The sequence below is a fragment of the Lipotes vexillifer genome, unplaced genomic scaffold (assembly GCF_000442215.2).
Source record: "Lipotes vexillifer unplaced genomic scaffold, Lipotes_vexillifer_v1.1 scaffold31, whole genome shotgun sequence".
Lineage (NCBI taxonomy): Eukaryota > Metazoa > Chordata > Mammalia > Artiodactyla > Lipotidae > Lipotes > Lipotes vexillifer.
The window spans coordinates 3045249-3052839 of NW_006792454.1; the positions used below are offsets into that span (position 1 = coordinate 3045249).

General features: G+C 42.8%; 1 protein-coding gene across 1 annotated transcript in view; it reads right to left on the minus strand.

Moving 5' to 3' along the window:
- TTC39B (tetratricopeptide repeat domain 39B) overlaps positions 1 to 7591 on the minus strand; it is a 135131-nt gene that overhangs the window by 56568 nt on the left and 70972 nt on the right.

The window sequence follows — 7591 nt, forward strand, 5'->3', positions numbered from 1 at the left end:
GATACAGCCACTATGGAGAACAGTATGGAGGTTCCTTAAAAAACTAAAAATAGAACTACCATATGACCCAGCGATCCCACTACTGGGCATATACCCTGAGAAAACCATAATTCAAAGAGTCATGTACCACAATGTTCATTGCAGTTCTGTTTACAATAGCCAGGACATGGAAGCAACCTAAGTGTCCATCGACAGATGAATGGATAAAGAAGATGTGGCATATATATACAATGGAATATTACTCAGCCAAAGAAACAAAATTGAGTTATTTGTAGTGAGTCGGATGGATCTAGAGTCTGTCATACGGAGTGAAGTAAGTCAGAAAGAGAAAAACAAATACCATATGCTAACACATATATATGGAATCTAAAAAAAAAAAAAAGGTCATGAAGAACCTAGGGGCAAGACAGGAATCAAGACACAGACCTACTAGAGAATGGACTTGAGGATACAGGGAGGGGGGAAGGGTAAGCTGGGACAAAGTGAGAGAGTGGCATGGACATATATACACTACCAAATGTAAAACAGATAGCTAGTGGGAAGCAGCCGCATAGCACAGGGAGATCAGCTCGGTGCTTTGTGACCACCTAGAGGGGTGGGATAGGGAGGGTGGGAGGGAGCCGCAAGAGGGAAGAGATATGGGGATATATGTATATGTATAGCTGATTCACTTTGTTATACAGCAGAAAGTAACACACCATTGTAAAGCAATTATACTCCAATAAAGATGTTAAGAAAAGGGACAACAGGCGCAAAATGGAGTCATTTATGCTAAGCCCCACCAGGACTTAAAGCTAACCTAATTACAGTTCCAACCTTCTCCAAGAATGTGACCTATAACCAGCCAACCTGGAATTTCCTGAACAGCACTTGGAAATCCACTGATAGACCCCTTCCACTGCCCTTAGGAGGGCAACCTAGCCTAAAACAATGCATTCTTTGCTATTAATTTCCTCTTTCCCCTGCTTCTTCTCTGCCTTCAAAAACCTTTTCCTTTCCTGCAGCCTGAAGGAGCTCCTTTCTATTGCTAGATGGGATGCTGCCCAATTCACAAAGAGTTTAATAAAGACAATTAGATCTTCCAATTTAGTCAGCTGGACTTGTTATTTAACACATGTAAATTCTGTCCTGGCCTTCAATCGACTTCCCTCCTCCACTGTGGAAGGAGCTATTTTTGCCTGAATTTGCACATTCATTTCAACATTCCTTTACTCCATATAAATTTGTGCTGTTTTGATATCTCGTTCAAATCTGTTTTAACATCTGCCTAGTTCTCTCCCTGATTAATGAGTTAAGTAAAATTTTTAACATCTGTTCATTTTTACATGTGTATGAGTCATGATTTTACCCTTTTTTGAAACTCATGTTAATTATTTATGATTGATAGAAATTCTGCCCTTTAAAATGACAGCCATCTGTAAAATTGTTTTGTGTAACAACTTTTAACAAGAAAGTATGTCAGTAAGGAAATAAGCAGTACCATGATTCATTTCAAAGTGCTGCAAGTTGAATTTCTGTGCCACCATCCTCTCCATATTCATTTTTTAAGCAGGAAAACAAAAATCCCACTTCAGTTACTCATCTTCCAGAAGTGGGTTCTGAAGGTGCTGCAGGGAACCACCCACCCTCTGCCCCCAGGCCTTCTCATGGCTGGTTCCTTCTTGTTATTCAGATATCAGCTCAAAAAGCACCAACTCAAGACCTGCCTCACTGACCTCAGCCCAACCTCTCTCATTGTTTTGTCTGCTCTATACCACTTATTACCATCCAAAATATCTTGTGCCTATATTTGTGGACCTGTTTCTCTTTGGCTATCTTCCCTCTCTAGGATATAAATGCAAGGAGGTTGTTTTAGTCACTGCTATGCCCCCAGGGCCTTTGGTTGTATCTAGAACATACTACAACCCCGTAAGTATTGTTGAGTGGCCGGATGCGCTGGGGGGATAGAGCGCTGCTCTGCGAGACGTTCAGAAACAGAATTCCTTATGCCTGGGACCTGAAAGCATCTCTCTTCCAGGGTGGTGCAGAAAGGAGACAAGCTCTTGGAAAAGGGGTTAGCTGGAGAGCTCTTTTTGTGATGGTTAATTTTCTAAGGCAACTTGAATGGGCTAAGCGATGTCTAGATAGCTGGTATACCATTATTTTTGTGTCTGTGAGGGTGTTTCTGGAAGAGATTAGCCTTTGAATTGGTGAACTGAGTAAAGCAGATGGCCTTCCCCAATGTAGGTGGGCATCAGCCAATCCGTTGGGGGCCAGGATAGAACAAAAAGGCAGAGGAAGGGGGAACGCGTGATCTCTTCTCTCTCTGAGCTGGGACGTCTATCTTCCCCTCTCTTGTGCTTCTGGTTACTGGGCTGCCGGGCTTCAACTGAACTGCACCACTGGCTTTCCTCATTCTGCAGCTTGCAGACAGCAGACCATGGAACTTCTCGGCTTTGATAATCACGTGAGCCAATTCCCATGACAAATCACTCTCTCTCTCTCTCTCTCTCTCTCTCTCTCTCTCTCTCTCCCTCTCGATATATCTCCTATTGGTCTTCTTTCTCTGAAGAACCCTAATACTAACAGAATTGCTTTGCCCTTAAGTTTCTAGTGAATGAAGAGGTCAAATATGAATGCTAGGAGTTCACCAACCTCTCCCATGAAAAATTTTCAGCAGTAAATTGCTTAATATCTTCCATATCAGTCCAGCTCCAAATTTCGTCAGTGTTAGTTCCTGAACATCTCTTGGATTTATCCTGTTTCACCTCCACTGCCTGCCAAGTTAGCTGTCATTTGCTGCCTGGTGTCTACAGACACATTTCTCCCCCTACTTCCTCCCCCTACCTGCCCCCCGCAATCAAATCTCTACCTAGAATTCACTCAGCTAATATTTATGGAGTTCTAACTACACACCAGGTACTCTTCTAGGTGTTGGGGATACACACTGAGCAGACCCATAGGGTTCCCGGCTGTGGAAGAGCTGGGGAGGGAGGACAGACTTAAAACAAGGAGACCAGTAACTAAGATCATCTTAGACTGGGATAAGTGGTCTGGGGAAGAAACTGGTTGGGGAAGGGGGTGGGGTGAGGCCCAACATTAATGAGGATGCTCATAGAAAGTTCTTGAAAAGGGTGACATCCAAGTGCTGCAGAATAGAGGCCGCCACGAGAGTACCTAGGTTGAGGGGAGAAGGGAGGTTCTAAGCTGGGAATGCGGTGAGAGCAAGGCCGAGAGTGGGAGGAAATGAGGACAGAAAGCAGGCAGAGAACAGACACCATGGTGGCGGAGAAGATGGACTTTGTTCTGTTTTGTTGTTTTTGTTTTAAATAGCAAATGTTATTTTATTTTTTTAATTAATTAATTTACTTTTTTAAACATCTTTATTGGAGTATAATTGCTTTACAATGGTGTGTTAGTTTCTGCTTTATAACAAAGTGAATCACCTATACGTATATATATATCCCCATATACACTCCCTCTTGCGTCTCCCTCCCTCCCACCCGATGGACTTTATTCTAAGAACAAAAGGAAATTTTTAGCTCAGCAATCCCCACTCCCTCCCTCAACACCCCTTCCCTTCAACCATTAGGTGTTTCAGTGTTACCTCTCATCTGTTCTCTTAATTTCCACTCCCACCAGTTCTCTCAGAGTACAGCTCATCTTTTGTTACCAAGAAATGGGCTGAGAACAGATACCGGTCCCCTTGCCACAGAAACAGCCACCTCTGCATCTCAGCTGGCCACACTGGCACCTGGGTGGATGCACTTGCAAGCCCAGCTCAAAGGGAGAAACAGAAGTGGGCACTCGGCACCTCCAAACACAGTGAACTCAACCCTTCTAAGCGTTTTACTAACCTGTTCACGTGAAATTAAGACCCCCCTCCCCTCCAGAATACCAGTGCTACCATGTGTTCCACAAAGAATGACCAAGAGAGCAAGTGGAATCTCAGCTAGGCCTTCTCACACATGCCTCAGGGTCAGCTGTTCTCTCCATTCCCACTGCTGCCACATTAACTGAGACTATCACCACTTCAAGCCTGAATTCTGAAACAGTCTCCAAGAATGCCTTCCTAGTACCAGCTGTGCTTAGGCGGCTCTCAAACTTTAGTGTGCATTCAACTCACCAGAGGGCTGGTTAAAAAAATACCACTAGGCCACACCACCAGAGTTTCTGACTCAGTAGGCCTGGCGTGGGCTCAGCAAGCTCCCAGATAATACTAATTTTTCTGGACACCACCCTCAGACTATTCTGCCTAAAACAGACGTTCAATCACACTGCCCCTTTCAATCAAGGACCTAAAATGGCAGCCACACTTACCACATAAACCCTCCTGCTCAGCCTCATAACATCTGTCCAACCAGACTAGAGTGATGAGTACAACTATTTAAAAACAGCCAAGGGGGCTTCCCTGGTGGCGCAGTGGTTGAGAGTCCGCCTGCCGTTGCAGGGGACACGGACGGGTTCGTGCCCCGGTCCGGGAAGATCCCACATGTCGTGGAGCGACTGGGCCCGTGAGCCATGGCCACTGAGCCTGCGCGTCTGGAGCCTGTGCTCCGCAACGGGAGAGGCCACAGCAGTGAGAGGCCCGCGGAACGCAAAAAAACCCAAATTACAAAAAATAAAACAAAACAAAAAAAACCTTACTGGCTATAAGGTGCAAACAGAAGTGAAAACTTAGCCCTTTGGAACATAAAGGCTATATTCCCTATAAGATAATCAACATGTCAGAATTTTATTATTTATGAAGATTTGAGGATGGGGGCAGGAGTGTAGGGGGAAGAGGGCCATTAGGGATCAAGCCAGCAGCAGGCAGACAGGAATTCTGGATTCTTTGCTAAGTGCATCCAGAAAAAGTTTCTACTGCATTCAAGAGCCCAGAAGCCCCTCTGCTTCAAGACCCTCCATCAAAAATTTCTTTTTATGTACTAATTCCACTAAAACTGTGGTCCTAGATAACCAGAGCTCAGACTCACAAAGCCATTTTCAGTTATTTACCTGGAGATGTTGTTTCCGTCCTCTGAGAATTCACAATTTATACTGATGCTATGTTGGGTAGAGAGGTAACTGGTGACTTTTTTTCTCCTCTTTCTATATTAAACTCTGTTCATGTCACTTTTATGATGAAATTTTGATTTATAAAGATTTTAAAACATAAAAGTAGTGTTATAAAAAAAAAGTTTCATCTCCACCAATTCCCAGCTCTGAAACCTTGAACAGCCCACCTTACCTCCCTAAGTTTCCTTATCTGTATGATGGGGATAGTCAAGCCTGCTGTTACTACTTTATAAGGTAGTTATAAAAATCAGGTATGCTCATGGAAATAAAAATATAAGCACTTATATATACTGAGGCATTAGTATAATTATCTAAGAGTATCAAACTGCCCAACCTTGCCTGATAAGAACCACATACACACTCATACTTTATGACCTGGCAAAGTTTCTCCACACTTTGCACATAATCTAATGACCCAATATTAACCCTATCTGCTTCAAGAGAACTGTTGCTTAAAGGCAGAGAGGGGATTTTTATGATTTGTGTTAAAATGAATAGAAGTCTAAAAAACCAACATATAATAATGCTGTACTTCTAAGTTCCTTGCCTCTTTTACTTGATAAATCAATTATTTAAAATAAGTGCACACCCAATCGAATAGTTAACACTTTTAAACTGTCCAAATGCATCTCTAATACGAACTTATTTTAAATCCACTTCTATGTAATAAAGGCTCAATAGTAATAGGTAAGCATTATGAATGTTGGTGGAGCTACCTAGGAAATTCACAGATGAGTTAGAAAGTTAACAGCTGTGAGGGAGGAATAGTTCCTCCCACGCCTCAGATTTTCCTGAGGCTGGCCTTGGCTGGATAACAGTCCTCTGCATAATACTCGCACCTCTGCATTACTCTTCTAGGAGAGGAGTTACCTGATTGGGCATAAGTGACCTGGCCCCCTTCCTATAGGGAAAGTGGGTACAGTATAATCTATACTCTCCGCAGTGCGGTGAGCTAGGAAGGGCAGGCTCTACCCCACAACCCTCACCATCCTCACCAGGGAAGCTTGCAGTATAGCACCTGAAGTTCATTCAGAGGTGTGTCAAAAGCCCATTTCTCCAGGCATCTAATCTACATCCTCCAATACAGTCTTTAGGAATAATAAAGCTGGGAGTCTGATCTCTATTGATCTGACCCCTTTACCGATAACTCAGCTGGCTCTACACTTAGGCCAAAAAAGAGACAGTTCTTTCAAAGAAAAAACTAAACACTTAAGATTTATAGGCACAGAATGGTAGCAGGGTCAGGGTTTACTCTTCAGAGACCTTTACCAACGTGTGTGCGAGTACTCAGGGTTCTTTCCCAGGCAAATCCAAGATCGCATCTGTACTCCAGAACTCCAGGCCATCATGCGTCAGGCCTATTGATTCAGCTGTGTGGAGCCCAGAGGTTCAAGGAGCATGCACGGCTGGACAACCAGACTACAGAGACCCCAGTACAACTCATTAACTACCCAAGGGAGAGAAGGGACCCGATAAGTTCACAATCTATGGCAGGCTGTGTAGACTTTTAGGCAAGTCACTTAATCTCTCCAACTCTGTTCCCTCATCTAGAAAAGGGATATGAGGATATGACAATATCTACTCAACAGGTATTAACATTGCTGTTAGGAAGAACAACAAAGAAGATATAAGGTCAAAATGCTCCTAAATAATGCATTTAAAGGAATAGGGAAATACTATTATTTTTTAAAAGAATAAACGTGCCTAGTCTTTCCTCCTGAATCACAGCAGTGAGAGGCCCGCGTACCGCAAAAAAAAAAAAAAAAAAAAAAAAAAAAAAAACCATAAAAGAAACCATGGTTGTCAAAGCACTTTGTAAGACTAAACAGATGAGAGGGATTACAACCAGGGAAGCAAATGGGTTCATCATTAAAGATGCTCTGGCCAGGAAATGAGGAGATGGAGCATCAAGATGCAAATCAACCACTGCCTGGCTGAGGCACCTTGGGTATGTCACCTACCATCCAGGATTGCTCGTTTGTGAAATAGTGACTAAACTCCCTCCTTGATTGCCTCACAGCTTTGTGTGGAGGAGCAATACACCGGGTGTCAGTGGAGCAGTCACATGGGGAGTATACATTAGCTAGGGTGCCATTATGCTCTATGCGGTCTAACTACCCACAGACTTGCTCAAGTTTGAAGCATTGCTCAACTTTGCAGATGTCCTTCTGGGCTGCTTCACAATAAATTTACAAGTGCTTGTTTTTACAAATGCATTAGAAGACCTGTTGATTGAAAGGCAGAGTAGGAATTTTTATTGTTTCATTTTTTTAAAGAAAAATCTTAATTTTAATAATTTAATTTTAAAACGAAACCTACAAATGCTAATACTATACTTCTTACGTTTCCCTCCTGTTTCTTCCTTTATATGTCTTTAAACTTTTCCTCTCTGCCCTCTTTCCAACTCAGAAAACACACTAATCTCACTCATTTCTACTTAAAGTAAAACCAGCCAAAAAGATAACTTTCGATTTTGTTTTCTCTCCTGAACTTCTCCCACTCCTTCTCTTCATAGGCAAAAGCTTCAAAAAAGAGTTGACTCTCACTTTCCCTA